Source organism: Prionailurus bengalensis, chromosome B1 (genome assembly GCF_016509475.1).
Source record: "Prionailurus bengalensis isolate Pbe53 chromosome B1, Fcat_Pben_1.1_paternal_pri, whole genome shotgun sequence".
Classification (NCBI taxonomy): domain Eukaryota; kingdom Metazoa; phylum Chordata; class Mammalia; order Carnivora; family Felidae; genus Prionailurus; species Prionailurus bengalensis.
Window position 1 is genome coordinate 176,676,680 of NC_057344.1, and position 18,757 is coordinate 176,695,436.

Genomic DNA, 18,757 nt, shown 5'->3' on the forward strand with positions numbered 1-18,757 from the left:
TACAGTGTAATAGTGGTTTCAGTATAATTCAGTGATTCATCACTTACATACAACACCAATGCTCATCACAACAAGTACCCTCCTTCATACCCATCACCCACCTAGTCCATCTCCCACCCAACTCCCTCCATCAACTCTCAAAATGTTTTCTATTGTTAAGAGTTTCTTGTGGTTTCTTTCCCTTTTCCCTTTTTCGCCCCTTTCAATATGTTCATCTGTTTTATTTTCTTAAATTCCAAATATGAATAAAATCATACGGTATTTGTCTTTCTCTGATTGACTTATTTCACTTAGCACAATATATTCTAGCTCCATCCACGTCATTGCAAATGGAAAGATTCGTGCTTTTGGATGGTTAAGTAATATTCGTGTGTGTGTGTGTGTGTGTGTGTGTGTGTGTGTGTGTGTGCAAGAGAGTTCCCTTTCCTCCGTATCCTTACCAACACCTGTTGTTTATTTTGTTGTTAATTTTAGCCATTCTGATAGGTGTGAGGTGGTATATGACCATGATTTTGATTTGTATTTTCCTGATGATGAGTGATGTTGAACATCTTTCCATGTGTCTGTTAGCCATCTGGATATCTTCTTTGGAAAAGTGTTAATTCATGTCTTCTGCCCATTTGTTAACTGGGCTGTTGTTTTTTTGAGTGTTGAGTTTGATAAGTTGTTTATAGATTTTGGATACTAACCCTTTTTCAGATATTTCATTTGTAAATATCTTCTACCATTCCATAGGCTGCCTTTTAATTTTGTTGATTGTTTCCCTCACTGTGCAGAATGCACAACCTATGTTTCTGCCTAAAGGAGTTAGAAAAGGAACAAAAAATTAAGTCTAAAGCCAGCAGAAGAAAGGAAATAATAAAGATTAGAGCAGAAATAAATGATATAGAAACAAAAACAACAGCAACAAAAACAGAAGAGATTAGTGAAACTAAGAGCTGGTTCTTTGCAAGAATTCACAAAATTGATAAACCCCTAGCCAGACTTATCAAAACAGAGAAAGGACCCAAATAGATAAAATCATGAATTAAAGAGGAAAGATCACAACCAACATCCCAGAAATACAAATAATTATAAGAGAACATCATGAAAAATTATATGCCAACAAATTGGGCAATCTGGAAGAAATGGACAAATTCTTAGAAACTCACAAACTACCAAAACTGAAACAGGCAGAAATAGAAAATTTGAACAGATGAGCAAAGAAGTGGAATCAGTAATCAAAAATCTCCAAACAAATAAGAGTCCTGAGCCAGATGACTGTCCAGGAGAATTCTAACAGACCCTTAAAAAACAGTGAATACCTATTTTTCTCAAACTTTTCCAAATAGTAGAAAAATGGAAGGAAAGCTTCCAAACTCATTCTCTGTAGCCAGCATTTCTTGATTCCAAAACCAGACAAAGACCTCACCAAGAAGAATTACAAGTCAATATCCCTGATGAACCTGTATCCAAATATTTTCACCAAGATACTAGCAAATCGAATTCAAGATTTAAAAGAATTCTTCACCATAATCAAATGGGATTATTACTGGGCTGCAGGGCTGGTTCAATATTCACAAATCAATCAATGTGATATATCACATTGATAAAAGAAAGGATAAGAACAATGCGATTCTCTCAATCAATTCAGAAAAATCATTTGACAAAATACACCACCCATTCTTTTTTTTATTTAAAAAAATTTTTTTTTTCAACGTTTATTTATTTTTAAGACAGAGAGAGACAGAGCATGAACGGGGGAGGGGCAGAGAGAGAGGGAGGCACAGAATCAGAAACAGGCTCCAGGCTCTGAGCCATCAGCCCAGAGCCCGATGCGGGGCTCGAACTCACGGACCGCGAGATCGTGACCTGGCTGAAGTCGGACGCTTAACCGACTGCGCCACCCAGGCACCCCAACACCACCCATTCTTGATAAAAACCCTCAACAAAGTAGGGGTAGATGGAACATACTTCAATATAATAAAGGCCATATACAAAAGACCCACAGTTAATATCATACATGATGGGGAAAACTGAAAGCCTTTTCCCTATGGTCAGGAACAAGACAAAGATATCCATTCTCACCAATACTATTTAAAACGGTATAGAAGTCTCAGCCTCAGCAATCAGACAACAAAAAGAAATAAAGGTCATGCAAATAGCCAAGAAAGAAGTCAAACTTTCACTATTTGCAAATGACATGCTACTCTATATAGAAAACCTAAAAGACTCCACCAAAAAATTGCTAGAAGTAACACATGAATTCAATAAAGTAACAAAATGTAAAATCAATGTGTAGAAATCTTACATTTCTATACACCAATAATGAAGCAGCAGAAAAAGAAATAAAGGAATCAGTACCAATTACAACTGCACCAAAAACAATAAGGTATTTAGGAATAAACCTAACTAAAGAAATAAAAGCTCTGTACTCTGAAAACTATAGAACACTTATGAAAGAAATTGAAGAGGACACAAAGATCTGGAAAAGTATTCCATGCTCATGGGTTAGAAGAACAAACATTGTTACAATGTTATACTACTCAAAGCAATCTACACATTTAATGCAATCCCTATCAAAAAAAAATAACTTAAAAAATAATACCTATCTAAATCTCATTTGGTGAAAAAAATCATTAATATTTTGATGTTCGTCCTATTGTTTTCTGTGTTTTGGTTAAACCAGTTACACAGCTTGGTTACATGACTAGGGAAGTATAACAATAATCTCACTAAAAACCTTCTCTGGATTTCTTTAAAGCAAGATTTCTTGCACACATCTTTATGGGTTATAATTTGAAGAGGAAGTACATTTCATGTGTCTGAGCAGGATGCCTGAGGACTTGTGTCTGGAAGTCTCTTAGGCTCCTTGATGCTTGCTTATGTTTTCTTTCTCTTGCACCACCATATTTCTTTATGTTATTCAAGTCTCAAATGCATATACTCTGAAAAGTTTTCTGAGTCCTTTCAATCATTAGACTCTATGCAGTTGATGCATAAGAAAGGCTGAGAGTGTTCTGCGGTTGGCAGTAGCTCAATATGGTTATGAAGAATGTGGTCAGTGTTCCCAGCCCTTCTTAAACCCCTGGTATTAAACTTCAAAGCTATGGTCAGTCAGAGTAATAATGAGATAAAATTAGGAGATCAGCAGTCTTGTCAAGACAGCTCTGCCCCCACCTTCATTAAGCTTCTTCCTATGATTGAAACTACTCCTATTAGGTATTCTTGGAACTTCTTGTGGACTGTGCAGATTTTACTTCCAGAAGGTTTTGAAATGTAAGTGTATAACACCAAGGGTACTCTACCTGACATCAAAATTCAGTTTTCAAGTTATTTTCTGGGTTAACACAACCCATCAGAGTTTTAGAACGAGATTTTATGAAATCCTAAATATATTTAAGTAATATAATTTTAATAGTAAGTTGCCCAATTTGAATACAAAGTCCTACAGCCTGTGAATTTCCTGCTAATAAAAATTAAAATTCTATAAATAAATCCCCTGTACACAAATTGTACATTATTATGAAATCTAAAAAGTAAAACAATTTTAATGTCTAAAATCAAATTATTTTTTGCTTGAACATTCAAGGAAATCAGATTTCTAAATTCACTATTCTTACACACTTTTGTATAGGGTATCAGACAGAAGAGTTGATGGTGGTGTACAGTTAATTTTCTGTAAACATTTCAACTTGGTCTGTCTCACTGAAATATAACACTTACTATGGAAGAAAAATGAGTGGATTGACATTCTGCCTTCTCAAAGAACTTGAAACATAATATGAGTTAAAAATTTGATTCTGAAAAAAACAACACTCTTTGGAAGTGTTACCCAGGAGATATGGAGAAGTCTTAGGAATTGTAATATATTAGCTACATTTATTTTAGTCACTGGGACCAATGGCTGAAGTCCATTAACTAGGTTGTTAAGTCTAATTCTGTGAGAGGAGAAAGTAGTATAATAGGCAAGGAATTCTTAGGGAAATTTTCTATTTATATAGACCACATAGGTGGGAATAATATATTTTTCTTTAAAAGCATTATATAAACATTTATTCATTAACACTCAATTAAATACTTAAAATTAAAAATTGATCTTTTACTTCTAAGACATTCACAGTCTAGAACAGGAAATAAGCCCACAAAAAGATGATTGTAACAGATAAAATACATTGGGTCTCCTGGGAATCTGGAATAAGAAAACCTAGAACAAGTTACATAGAAAATTGTATATTAATTTGAGATAGTCTTTAAATAATGCATGGGTTTTGACGAGTCCACAATCTTGGTATGGGCAGAGAACATTCCTGATAATTACTATGAACAGGCAAAATGTAGAAGTATATTCCAGGAGATGGAGATCTTTGGTAATACAGTGAGTGGGGCTTTTAGGCTGGGATTTATAAGAGAGAAAGCTGGATTATGATCATATTCTTTCAACTTTGAACATCAATCTGCAAAAATCTTGAAGAAAAATTCATGTGTTTTTCTGTGGTCCTCACATCCTGAGTAACACAATTATAACTCAAAAATCACTGATTATCAATGGAATAATCACCAAAGAGTCTTTTGGGAATGAAGGGAAGCTTATTTAAACCCTATACAGAAAGACAACATTAAAAAAAAAAATTGGAGACCACTACTATGACAAAGGTATCTTTGAACAAATTAATTACTGACCTTGCAAGTGTCAAGGTGGATATAAGCACATGCAGATTGATGAGGGGATGATGCCACTGCGCAATTTACAATGGCACCATTTGGATACAAGCAGCCCTGCAGTCTCATGGTTTGGCAAGAAGAGCAAAGCTTATGGACTGGTCCTGATTCCCCAAGCCAACTGAACAAACTTATTTCAAACTTCTTATTTATATTCAACAGCTGCTCAAAGTACCTATTGTAGATTTTTGTCTTTACTTTGACTTCCTACATTATGGTCAATATCTTTTCTCCCTTTTCTTTAAAAAAAAATATATATAGTTTTTTTTAACGTTTATTCATTTTTGAGAAGGAGACAGAGCACTAGCGGGGGAGGGTCAGAGAGAGGGGGAGACCCAGAATCTGAAGCAGGCTCCAGGCCCTGAACTGTCAGCACAGAGCCCGACATGGGGCTTGAACTCATGGACCAAGAGAGATCATGACCTGAGCCCAAGTCCTTAACCGACTGAGCCACCCAGGCACCCCTCTTTTATGTATATATTTTTTTGACAAAATCTTCCAAATTTCCTTATAGGTATAATGAGTACATGCACATGTGCATGTACACACATATTTGTGTATGTGCGTGTGTGCGTGTGTCTCAAAGTCCACCTTGTCTGTAATAAAATAATTTTTAAATTGTGGGTAGATTTGACAGGCAGTAATGAAATACTGAGTTTGTTTTTTTTTTTAGTAAAATTATAAAATTACAAGCATGTGAAATTGATCATATTTCATAAGTTTCCCTTTCCCTACAACTTACACATTTCATAAAGTGAAGGCATAAAAGGAAGGCATTTAGAAGAGTTAAAGAAAGTGGTTCATACAGAGCTGACTCTCAACAAATGACAGTTTCCCTCATCTCTTTTGCCTCTTTAACTAGACTAGTGGAGGGAAGGGATGGATGCCTACTCAGAAATTCCAGATGGAGTTGACAATTAGATAGTGTTGGTGGCTTTAAAAATTGCCACCATTATTATTTTTTTCTCTCTCACTTTCAAAATAGATTTGAGAAGAAATAGGCCTGGTATACTTTGGTGACAGGGTCAGAAAACCACAGTTCTCTGAAATTTCTTTGTGCTGTCCAGGATTCATCAAGTCAACATATTCGCCCTTGTTATCGCTACATTTTCAGTTTTGCTTTTCAATTTTATAGTAGCTTTGAAAGACAGTTTATAGCTTAAGCTTTATAAATATTTAAGTGGCTGCTATAAGAAGTTGAGATCTGAAGCCAGGTGGAAATAGGGAAATGCAATTGGGAAAAAAAGACAAAACATTAGAGAAACCTCAAACAGTGCCTGGAGAACTTAATAGGAAAACAAGTGGGTTGACAGACGGAAACATCTCCTTTAGGAGCTAATTTCAAAGTACCTGAAATCTTAAAAAGTACCCAAAAAATGTGTTCAGGTTCCATTGAAAACATTTATTTAAAGATCTAGTATATAAAAAAAAATAAAATAAAAAAAAATAAAGAACTAGTATAATCAAATTCCCTTTTAGAGATTTGGGCTCTAGGATTTTAGTAAGAATAGATAAATTTAAACACCTAGTACCTATTCTAGAAACTTTAAAAAAAATATTTGTGAGTCAAGATTGCATTTCCTTGGGAAAGGACAAAGAATTACTCAAAGTACACCTGTACTAATAAGCATAGAAATTTCACATTTCTAAGTGGTAAGTATGATAATAAGTGCCACAATTGCATCATCTTATGCAATCATCCTTATGAATTAGGTCTTATTATTATCTACATTTTATGAGAGAACTGGTATTTACAGAAGTGGCCTATCAACTTCACAAAACCAACAATCAACAGACCTGGGATTTGAACCCAAGTCCGTTCACCCCAAAGTTCATGATCCCAACAACACAAAACACGGTGATTATTAACATTTGATACAGTGGGCAGACCTTAGAGTAGGCTCTATGATTCCTGCCCATTGGTGTTCATGCCTGGTATAATCATTTGCCCCTGATTGTGGCAGGACTTGTGATTTGCTCCCAGACAATAGAATATAGGAAAGATGAAGAGCTTTTGCAAATGTAAATAAAACCCCAAATTACACTCTCTGTGTAGATTTGCTGAAATAAGCATCCATGCTGGGAAAACCCACATGGCAAGAAACTGTGGGCAGCCATAGGAACTGTAGACAGCTTCTAGAACCAGAGGAAACTTCCTGCTGAAAGCCAGCAAAAAGCCAGCATCATTAATCACACAACTATAAGGGAATGAATTCTGCCAACAGTAAAAATAGAGCTCAAAGCGGATTCGTTCCCAGCAAGCCTCCAGGTGAGAATGTAGACATTGCACCCTTGTGAAACACTGAGCAGAAGACCCAGCTAAACCGTGCTCAGTCTTGATCCAAAGAAACTATGAGATAATGATTTGTGTTGTTTTATGATGATAAAATTATAGTAATTTGTTAAGCAGTAATATAAAGTAAATATGAAGTTATTATTACTATATCATATTAATTATAAGAAAATTTCTTTAAGGGACAGTTTTTTATTTGGATGGCCACATGCTTATGATCTCTCTCCCCCAACTTTATTGAGGAGTTAACAAATATAATTGCATATGTTTAAAATGTACAGCATGATGATTTAATATACATATACATTGTGGAAAGATTAAAGAGGTCAAGATAATTAACACATCCATCATCTTACATAGTTAAGTCATTGTGTGTGTGTGTGTGTGTGTATGTGTGTGTGCACGTGTGTGGTAAAAATGCTTAATATCTACTCTCAGCAGTTTTCAAGTATACAGTACAGTATTATTAACCATCATCACCATGCTATACATTACATCCTCAGAACTTATGCTTATAACTGAAAATTTGTACCCTTTGACCTATACCTCCCCATCTCCCCAGACCCTGACAATCATCATTCTATTGTTTCTATGAAACCAGCCTTTTGAAAAAATATTCCACATGTAAGTAATACCATGCAGTATTTGTCTTTCTTTGTCTGACTTATTTCACTTAGCAAAAAATTCTACAGTTTTATCCATATTGTTGCAAATGGCAAGACTTCCTTCTTTTTATGGCTGAATAATATTCCATTGGGTAATAATCCCTAAAGAAACCCTATCCACAGTTTTACTTTTCACAGTTTCAATTATCCAAGGTCATTGGGATCCAGAAGCAGATCCTCTTGACATACTGTCAGAATGTCAATGGTAGCATAACACTACACTCTACTGCCTGTCATTTACCTCATGCCATCTCATTATGTTGACATTTTATGATCTTACATCATCATAAAAAGATAAATGGTGAATACAGTACAATAAGATATTTCTCTCTCATAGAAACCACATTCACATAATTTTTATTAGAGCATATTATTATAATTGTTCAATTTTATTATTAGTTATTGTTATAAATCTCTTACTATGCTTAATCTATAAATTAAACTTCATCATAGGTATGTATGTATGTATAGGAAAAAACACATAAGATTTGGTAGTGTCGTTTCAGGCACCCACCAGGGGTCTTCGAATGTATTCCACATGGATAAGGGGCAACTACTGCTACTATTACACACAAACACACACACACACACACACACACACGTAAAATATATAAAATATATAAATGTGTTATAAAATAACATATTTTCTCTATCCATTCATGTGTCGAAGGACATTTACATTATTACCATATCTTAGCTATTGTGAATAATGCTGTGTTGAACACAGATGTTCAGATTATCTCTTTGAGATAACTTCTTTCATTTCCTTCAGATGTATACCCAGTAGCGGGGTTGCTGGATCATATGATAGTTCTATTTTTAATTTTTGAGTAATTGCTGTATTGTTTTCTAAAATGGCTATACCAATTTACATTCTTCCAAAGAGTGTATAAGGGTTCCCATTTCTTTACATTCTTGCCAACATTAATCTCATGTCTTTTTTTTTTTTTTTTTTTTTTTTTAATTTTTTTTTTCAACGTTTATTTATTTTTGGGACAGAGAGAGACAGAGCATGAATGGGGGAGGGGCAGAGAGAGAGGGAGACACAGAATCGGAAACAGGCTCCAGGCTCTGAGCCATCAGCCCAGAGCCCGACGCGGGGCTCGAACTCGCCTACCGCAAGATCGTGACCTGGCTGAAGCCGGACGCTTAACCGACTGCGCCACCCAGGCGCCCCTCATGTCTTTTTTTTTAAGTTTACTTATTTATTTTGCGACAGAGGGAGAGGGAGAGAGGGAGGGCGGGAGGGAGAGAGAGAGAGAGGGAGAGAGAGGGAGAGAGAGAGAGAGAGAGAGAGAGAGAGAGAGAGAGAGAGAGAGAATATGAACAGGGGAGGGGAAGAGAGAGAAAAAGAGAGAGATAATCCAAAGTAAGCTCCATGCTGTCTGCACAGAGCCCAATGTGCGGCTCGATTTCGTGAACTGTGAGCTCAAGACCTGAGCTGAAAGCAAGAGTTGGACACTTAACTGACTGCACCACCCAGGTGCCCCATATCCCATATTGTTTTGATAGCAGTCATCCTAACAATAGTGACGTAATATCTCATTGTGCTTTTACTTCCCTGATAATTAGTGATGTTGAGCACCTTTTCAAATATCTATTGGCCATTTGATTGTCTTTGGAAAAATATAATTATTTCCTTTACCCATTTTAACTGCATTCTTTTCAATTTTTGTTATTGGGTTGTATGAGTTCTTTTTTTTTTTTCTCAAAGTTTATTTGTTTACTTTGAGAGAGAGAGAAAGCACAAGTAGTGTAAGGGCAGAGAGAGAGGAAGAGAGAATTCCAAGAAGGCTCTGCACTGTCAGTGCAGAGGCCAACACAGGGCTCAAATTTATGAACTATGAGATGATGACTTAAGCCAAAATCAAGAGTTGGATGCTTAACTGACTGAACCACCCAGATGCCCCAAGTTGTATGAGTTCTTACATATTTTGGATACTAACCCCTTATCAGATATATGGTTTGCAAATATTTCCTCCTATTTTATAGGTTGCAATTTCAATTTATTGATTGTTTCCTTTGCTATGCGAAAGCTTTTAGTTTGATGTAGTCCCACTTGTTTATTTTGGCTTTTGTTGCCTGTGCTTTGGTGTCATATCCATTGAATCATTGCCAAGACAAATGTCAAAGATCTTTCTCCCTATGTTTTCTTCTAGGAGTTTTATGGTTTCAGGTCTTACACTTACCTCTTTGATCCATTCAGATTTAATTTTTGTGAGTGGTTGTAAAATAGGGGTCTAATTTCATTTCTTGGTGGAGATCCAGTTTTCCCAGCACCATTTAATGAATAGACTATTCTTTCTTCATTGTATGTTCTTTGATCTTCTGTCAAAACTTAGTTGGCCACGATTTGTTTGGGTATGTATCTGAGCTGTCCATTTTGACCTGCTGGTCTATGTGCCTGTTTTTATACCAGAAATAAAATCATACAGTTTTAATTAATATAGTTTTGTACTATAGCTTGAGATCAGGAACTAAGATGCTTCCAGTTTTGCTCCTTTCTCAGGTTATTTCATCCATTTGGGGTCTTTTGTGGTTCCATACAAAGGTTAATAGAGTTTTTTTTATATTTATTTATTTGTGAGAGACACAGAGAGAGTGAGAATGTAAGTGGGGCAAGGGCAGAGAGAGGGGGACACAGGAGCCATAGTGGGTTCTGCACTGACAGCAGTGAACCCAATGTGAAGCTCAGACTCCCAAACTGTGAAATCATGACCAGAGCTGAAGTCGGACGCGCCACTGACTGAGCCGCCCTGGTGCCCACCCCCTGCCCCCAGCCTAATATATCTGAGGAAAATTCTGTCAGCATTTTAACAAGGATTGCATTGAATCTGTAGATCACTTTGGGTAATATGGACATTTTCAAGATATTAATTCTTCCCATTCAAGAACATGGATATCTTTCCATTTATTTATGTATCATTCATTCTCTTTTATCAATGTCTTATACTTTTCATTGTACAGATCTCCTTAGTTAAATATATTCCTTAGTTAAATATATTCCTAAGTATTTTATTGTTTTTAATGTTGTTGTAATAGAGATTGTTTTCTTAATTTTTCTGTTGGATAGTGGGTTTTTTGTTTTGTTTTGTTTTGTTTAAGGTATAGAAACACATCTGATTTCTGTATGTTAATTTTGCATTCTGCAATTTTAATGATTTGTTGATTAGTTCTAGCAGTGTTTTAGTGAAATCTTAGGATTTTTTATATATAACATCATGTCATTTGCAAACACATAATTTTACTTCTTTCTTTCTCACTTGGATACCTTTTATGTCTTTTTCTTGCTTAAATGCTACTGCTAGGGCATCCAATACTATGTTGAATAGAAACAGTGAAAGTGGAAATCTTTATTTTCTTCCTGATCTTAGAAGAAAACTTTCAGCTTTTCACCATTAAGTATTATGTGAGGTATGGGCTTGTCATATATAGGCTTTATTATGTTAAGGTGTATTCCTTCAATACTTAATTTATTGAGAATTTTTATCATATGATTTTTTCCTTTATTCTGTTAATGTAGTGCGTGACATTGATTGATTTGTGTATATTAAGCCATTCCTGCATCCCAGAAACCAATCCCATCTGATCATGATGTACAGTCCTTTTGATGTGGTCTTGAATTAAATTGGCTAGTATTTTAATAAGGAATTTTCATATATGTTCATTGTGAATATTGGCCTATAATTTTCTTGTTGCGTCTATTTTTGGCTTTGGTGTAGGGTAATGCTGGCATCAAAAAAACTTAGTTCAGAAGTTTTCCTTCCTCTTCAGTTTTTTTCAAAGAGTTTGACAAGAATTGGTGTTAATTCTTATTTCTTTAAAGAATTTTAAAAATCTAAAAGCAGGAGAGGGAAGGGATGAGTAGTCTGAACTCAGAGAATTTTTTACAGCAGTGAAACTATTCTTTATGATATTATAATGGTAGATATATATTACACATTCGGCAAAACGCATAGAATGTACAACATCAAGAACGAACCCTAATGTAAACTATGGATTTGGAGTAATAATAATATGTCAATGTTGGTTCATCAATTGCAGCTAATGTGCCACTCTGATGTTGTATGTTTATAGCAGGAAAGATGATGCATGTGTGGGGGCAGTGGGTATATTAAAACTTTAAATTTCACTCAGTTTTGCTGTGAACCCAGAACTGCTCTAAGATAAAGTTTATTTAAAACAAAATGATGATAAATTAACTTTTGCTCAACATTTAATGCTAGTGATCTATATGTGAATTATGACTAAGAAACAGATTTTACTTATGTTTAATTTAGAAGACAGGAGTGAGGAGAACCACAGTTTTTTGCAGTGGCATGAGTAAGAAGCAAGCTCTGACAGGCATGAGGGTTTGATCCACAGTGAACTCTCCAATCTACTACCTTGTTATCAACTCTATGGGTAGGACACCGCTGTGTTGAGGAAGGGATGGTAACCAAGGTAACAGCACTTACCTGAGCACCAGAGTGCAGCTGCAGTGATGTGACTTGAAACTCAAATATCAGAAGCTTATTCTATCCTTTCCAATGATTCTGTAAGCACCTAACAACTTGTAGTAAACATATTCTGTTTGTAATTCCTTGATGGACTGTGTGTCCTTTACAGAGAACTTATTGATATACTGGCATAATAAACATAAAATCCAACATCATTACGTAGGTGGTTGTGAAAAACCTGAAGACACATCAACGCCTGAACTCACTAAGAACACTCTAAAGAGTACGTTCTGTTGGTAGGTGACACCATAGTTCTTAATGTGACTGGTATGATTCTTTTTTTAAAAAAATGAGGTAAACTTGGTATATACCATTATATAAGTTTTATTGACTCATTTTTAAAATAAACTTTTTGTTTTATAAGAGTTTTAAATTTACAAAACAATGATGCCAATAGGGCAGAGAGTTTCCATAACTACCCTAGCCATTTCTGCCTAGTATTGCCATTTTGTCTTAGTAGTCTCAATTTCTCATAATTAATAAATCGATATTGATCTGTTATTATTATCTACAATTCATACTTTATTTAGATTTCCTCAGTTCCTACATAAGGTCTTCCTGTTTTAGAGTGTCATCTAAAATATCACATTAAATTTAGTAGTCATGTCTTCTTAGGTTCCTTTTGGTTGTGCTAGTTTCTCAGGTTTTATTTTTTTTTAATACCCTTGACATTTTTGAGGACTACTGACCAGGTATTTTGTAGAATGTTTCTCAATTAAGGTTTGCTTATTTTTCACATGATTAGACTGTGGTTTCTGTTTTAGAGAGTAAGAGGCAAAGTGCCATTCTAATTACATCACATCAAGGCTACATACTGTCAACATGACTTACCGTAGTTGATGTTAACCTTGATCACCTGGCTGAGGGCATGTTTTTCAGGATCACATATTAAAAAGTTACTTTAATCCTCCTTTATGTACATTACTCTTTGAAGGGGGTGGGGTTATTATACTCCACCTCTTTGAGGTTATACTATCTACATAAATTACTTGGAATTCTTCTCTCTGTTATTAATTTCTATTTTCATTCCATTGTGGTTTGAGAACATACTTCATATATTTTCTGTTGTTGTAAATTTGTTAAGATATGTTTTATGGCTGAGAAGAGTCTATCTTGATAAGAGCACTAGAAGAATGTATATTCTGCTGTTCTTGAATGTCATGTCCTATAAGTTCAAGCAGATTAAGCCGATTTGTAATCATGTGCAGGTCATTTATACTATTCATTTTCTACCCATTTTATTTGTTCATTATCTAAAGAGAGCTATTGAACTCTGAAAGCGTGGCTTTATCTATTTCTCCTTTCAATTTGGCCTGGCTTTCCTCTTGTACTTGGACTTTCTATTGTTGGGTGCTTAATGTTGCTAGGAGTTCTATGTCTTCTTTGAGTACTAGCCTTTTTAATCACTATGTAATGCTTCTCATTATCTCTGATCACTTTCCTTGTTCTAAGGTTTCTCTGTAACTATTTTCTATGTTACATAAATTCTTCGTTTCTGTAGCGCCCTCTTTCTGCCTTTCCTGGTATTAACTAATCCTTTTTATAATTTCTTTTTATCTCCTCTCTTACCATATCAACTATATATTTTTTAAGAAAATTATAATGCTTGCCCTACATCCTGAAATACATATTTTCAACACTCCGGGTCCATCTGCAAAAAACACGACGATGCTTCACAGGTTGGGCAGGTACCCTAAAACGGTTTTCTCAATTCTTCCTTCCCATTTTTTTTGTGGCATTGTTGTCAATCGTGTCACTTACTTTGTGCATTCATTAGATTGTGTGAATGAATTCCTATAGACTTTTTGATATCAATGGCAGAGATTCCTTGGATCAGAAAGTAAGAAATGGCCGCGCAGCTGTGGCTGAATGCTATCAGGCCACTCTTACACACAGGCATTTGCTAGAACAACTCAAGGGAAGAAGTAGGCAGCAAGGATACGAGATAAGATTCAAGAAGTGTGCACTGTGGCTCTGGAGCCAGACAGATATAATTTAATTGCCTGTTTTACTGTTTTTAGTTAGGTAGCATTGGGGAACATTACTTAAATATTCTGAACTTGTATCCTTATCAAAAAAATGAGAATAATAAAAACATATAACTCGTGGAAATCTTGCAAAGACTAACTAACTATTATAGATATGTAGATAGATGATAGGTAGATATATAGATAGATATAACATATTTACACATGTGTCTGCATATATTAATTGTCAAAAAAGTTTTGCGGTTAATATTTACAATACAATTAATCAATGTTTAGATTAAATAACAATAATAAATAGACCAAAATCTCTTAGATGAAAAATTTAAAGGAGTATCAAGATATTTGTGGGAGGACAAGTGAATTGGTTTGAAGACAGTGACGCTTGTTAAATTCCTCATATTGGAAGAAGTATATTTGAAAGATGCTACTCATTTTCAACTCAGAATAATACATATATTTTAAAGAATTCTCTGGAATACTGTGAATTAACCATTAAAATTGGATGAGACATAGATTCTATACCTTAAAAGCATTAGAAATAAAAGCTGAAAAGTCTTAATTAGGAGTATAATTTGCAAGTCTTTAAAAATGGCAAGATGACCAAAGTAACATCAAGTAAATCACTTACAAAACAAAATGTTGGGGCCTCTGGGTGGCTCAGTGAGTTAAGTGTCTGACTCTTGATTTCGGCTGAAGTCATGATCTTACTGTTTGTGAGAGCAAGCCCCACTTGGGACTGTCAGTGCAGAGCCTGCTTGGTATTCTCTCTCTCTTCCTCTCTCTCTGCCCCACCCCTATGTGTGCTCTCTCTCTTTTAAAATAAATGTTTTTTTAAAGAAATGTAAATGTGATACAAATTAATTTTTGTAAATGTGAGGAATTTTTTGGTAGCAAATTTAATACCTTTTCCAAGGTCATATAATTTGTTGTCATACTTTTATTTTTATGTGTATGTATATGCACATGTATTTGGCAAACCATGTGTGTATACATCACATTTTGCCCAAAGCATTTGAAGTGCTTCCTATGACAAGTTAAAATATGAGTTTTTTCAGTTCTTGAATCCTGAGAACTACTAAACACAAATTTGTGAAGAAATATCTTCTCTTTCTTTTGTCAGTATATTTTATGTGCGCTATAGATTTGTTTGGGGGTATTTATCTTTGAGAAATAGAAAATATAGTATCAGAGTCCATTCCAAATTTCACGATATAATTTGATGAGGAAGAAACATAACATTTATGGTATTATATAAATCCTTTATGAAAAGGTTGATATCACAAATTTGATAACATTTATTGGAAGTTGTAAAGCATAAAGTGACTTCATAAGTTTTATCTTTTACCCCTGGAAGCAGAGATACTCCAGATACTTATTAAATTTAGGACAATATTACTTCTTATTTCTTATATATTTTGATATGACATATTTTTATCCAAAAACATTAGATTGAAGCTCTATGAAACCTTAGGACAAAGAGTAATGAAAATTAAAAAAAAATCAGTCTTGGGGATTGTTATGTACTGAATTATGTCCCCAGAAATTTGTATGGTGAAGTACCAAACCACAATGTAACTGTATTTGGAGACAGAGACTTTAATAAGGTAATTAAGATCAAATTAGATTATAAGGAACGGGCTTATAAGGACCTATGTGTTTCTGAGGAGACAAAGAGACACCTGAGATCTTTCTCTCAGCACATGTGCACATAGGAAAGACCATGTGAGGCCACAGCAAGAAGGGGGCCATCTCCAAGCTAGGAAGAGAGGTCCTACTAGAAATAAACTTTAAAAAATAAATTTCTGTTGTTTAAGGCTTCCCACGTGTGGTGTTTTAGTGAGCTAACTAATACAGTAATAAAATTGAGACTATTCTAGGGGAGGTGTGAAGAAACAGAAGGAAACATTGGGAATATCTACAAAGGTAAAATCTAACTCTTAAGTTGGTAAGTAAGATACTCCTCAAATGAAGAATATGGAAAGATGAAGTTACGTTTAACTAAGCTAAGAAATATGTCAATTGAGTCTTAACATTAAAGTCTTGAATTAGATCTTTAAAAAATAAAAATATAACCAAAATATGTAGCACAAAGCATACATCATTTCTAGAAATAAGGGCATTTAAAACTCAATGGACTATGTTTCTATAAAATTTACATACACCAAAACTTGTAAGAACTGAATGACTCTGCTTGAAAAAAGTGTGTGTGTGTGTGTGTGTGTCTGTGTGTGTGAGTGTGTATATTCTGCACTTTTATAGCCAGCATAATTTTTTCAGTTTACAATGCATCTTTAACAGAACACAGATATACCTTTATATAATTAATTCCATAAACAAATTCATATGTAAAATTAGTTTTTAAATTTTTTTTTCAACGTTTATTTATTTTTGGGACAGAGAGAGACAGAGCATGAACGGGGGAGGGGCCGAGAGAGAGGGAGACACAGAATCAGAAACAGGCTCCAAGCTCTGAGCCATCAGCCCAGAGGCTGACGCGGGGCTCGAACTCACGGACCGCGAGATCGTGACCTGGCTGAAGTTGGACGCTTAACTGACTGCGCCACCCAGGCGCCCCTGTAAAATTAGTTTTTACGAGCATTCAGATGTTTCTCGACAATTGACAAACTAATGCATTTTAAATGCAAATAAGATGTCAAAGTATTCATAATATGCATTATAGACATTTTAAAGCTAATCATACCACAGGTCTTTTATTATTAGCACTCAGGAGACTTTATATGTATCAGAATATAAATCAAAATTGTATATGAAAGCCATAACACCTCAGTGCAACATTTTATCGTTAAAATATTAATCATTCAGGGAGTTATTCTAATGCTTTATTTTTTCACTGGGAATAAAGTTAAGAAAAACAATACATCATGCCTTAATTTGATCATTTAGAGGAGGTCTCATTAAGGCAGGCTTTGAGGAGAAGGGGCTTGCATACCCACAGGTAGGAATTTCCATGGTGCTGACATTGATACTGAATCACAGTATTTGCTGGAGATCCATTGTAGCTCCAACCTGGGACTAAACAACTCCTACTCTGTGTAAAAACACTTCAGTTCTCTTCTCTTAACATTTTTTTTTACTGTTTTTTCTTCTTTTTATTTCTTTTTTTTTTTTTTTTACTTTATGGTTATATCAAAAGTAAAAATAAAAACTGAATTTCAATATCAATTTAGCTATATTATTATAACTTCTTGAAAGTGTTATATATATATATATATTTTTAATTTTTGGTATAGACTCTGAAAAGTCTTATTTCTTTCCTCCTATTCTAATTCTAATTCTATTCTAATAACACATTTCTGTCTGTCAGAAAGAAATAAAGGAGAAGAAAAATTTTACTATACCTTTCCTGAGGGTTCTTCTTTCTCACTTTAAATTTTAATTGTGAGAGAATTTAATAGGAAAACTTCCTAGCTTTTTTAGATGTTAGATTTTTACACTATGGTTGGGAAAACAGGATATTTTCAATATAATTTGCAAAATATAATGTCATGCATGTTGAAACATTTCAGGATGATAATCATCTTTGAGCGACTTCAATCTAGAACATGCCACACTTTTGCCTTGTCCAAATCTATGTAATAACCAAATTGGTGAATCTAAGACATCCTGTGAATAACTGTGTATTGTCAAAATTTCCAGAATATCTGGATGGTTAATCTTAGATGGGAGAGTGTGAAAAGGACAAAGTAAGAGTATCTATATTTAATTATGGAGGACTGACTGGTGATGTCAGGAAGAAATGATTGGAATCCATTTAACTCATTATAAATTCTTAAATAAGAATTTATTTTTAATTCTTAAGGAGGCCAGTAGGGAAGAAAATATTTTGGAAAGAATAATATAACAGTACTGTACAACATGTAAGAAGTTATAGAAAAATGGAGTCATGATAGCCCAAGGGAAATGTTCTAAATGTTAGAGGGAAAGGTACCAAGGCAACATGAATAAATGCAAAGTAAAGATAAAGTTTTATTTCCTGACTAGATATAAACAGGAAGGATGAGAAGTGGAAAATGAATTTGGGATTCTGATTTGGATAAATGGAATAATGTGGTGCATTTCACAAAATAAGCAATTAGATATATGAGGGAAAGCCGTGAATTCTCCCTTAGGTGTGTTGAGCGTGAAATGGAAGTACAATACTCGGTAGCTATAAATCGTCAAGGACTTACTACTTGCTTCACATACTTCTAAGTACCTTACATGTATTTATTCATTCAATATAAAATAAAATAATTATAATAAAATGTAAAATTACATATTTTATGCAAAATGTAATATACACTATATATTTTTTATTTAAATAATATTTTTAGAAACTGTCAATATCTGAATTAGAACTGCAAGCTTTCTCACATGATCATCAAGAATTTTCATGGTTCTTATCACAGACTTGTTTGTGAGAAAAGAGCAATAATAATTTTAAAATAACTTTGTCTAGAGACTCCATAGAAAATATTGCAATCATAGGAAGACAAAGGCTAAACTGTAAAGACCATTCATGCACTGGCCCTAAAGTTACAAAATACGGAAACTAAAGTTTTGAAAGCCATATCATTTCTCCTTAAAAGAGCTTAGAAGCAGTTAATAGTT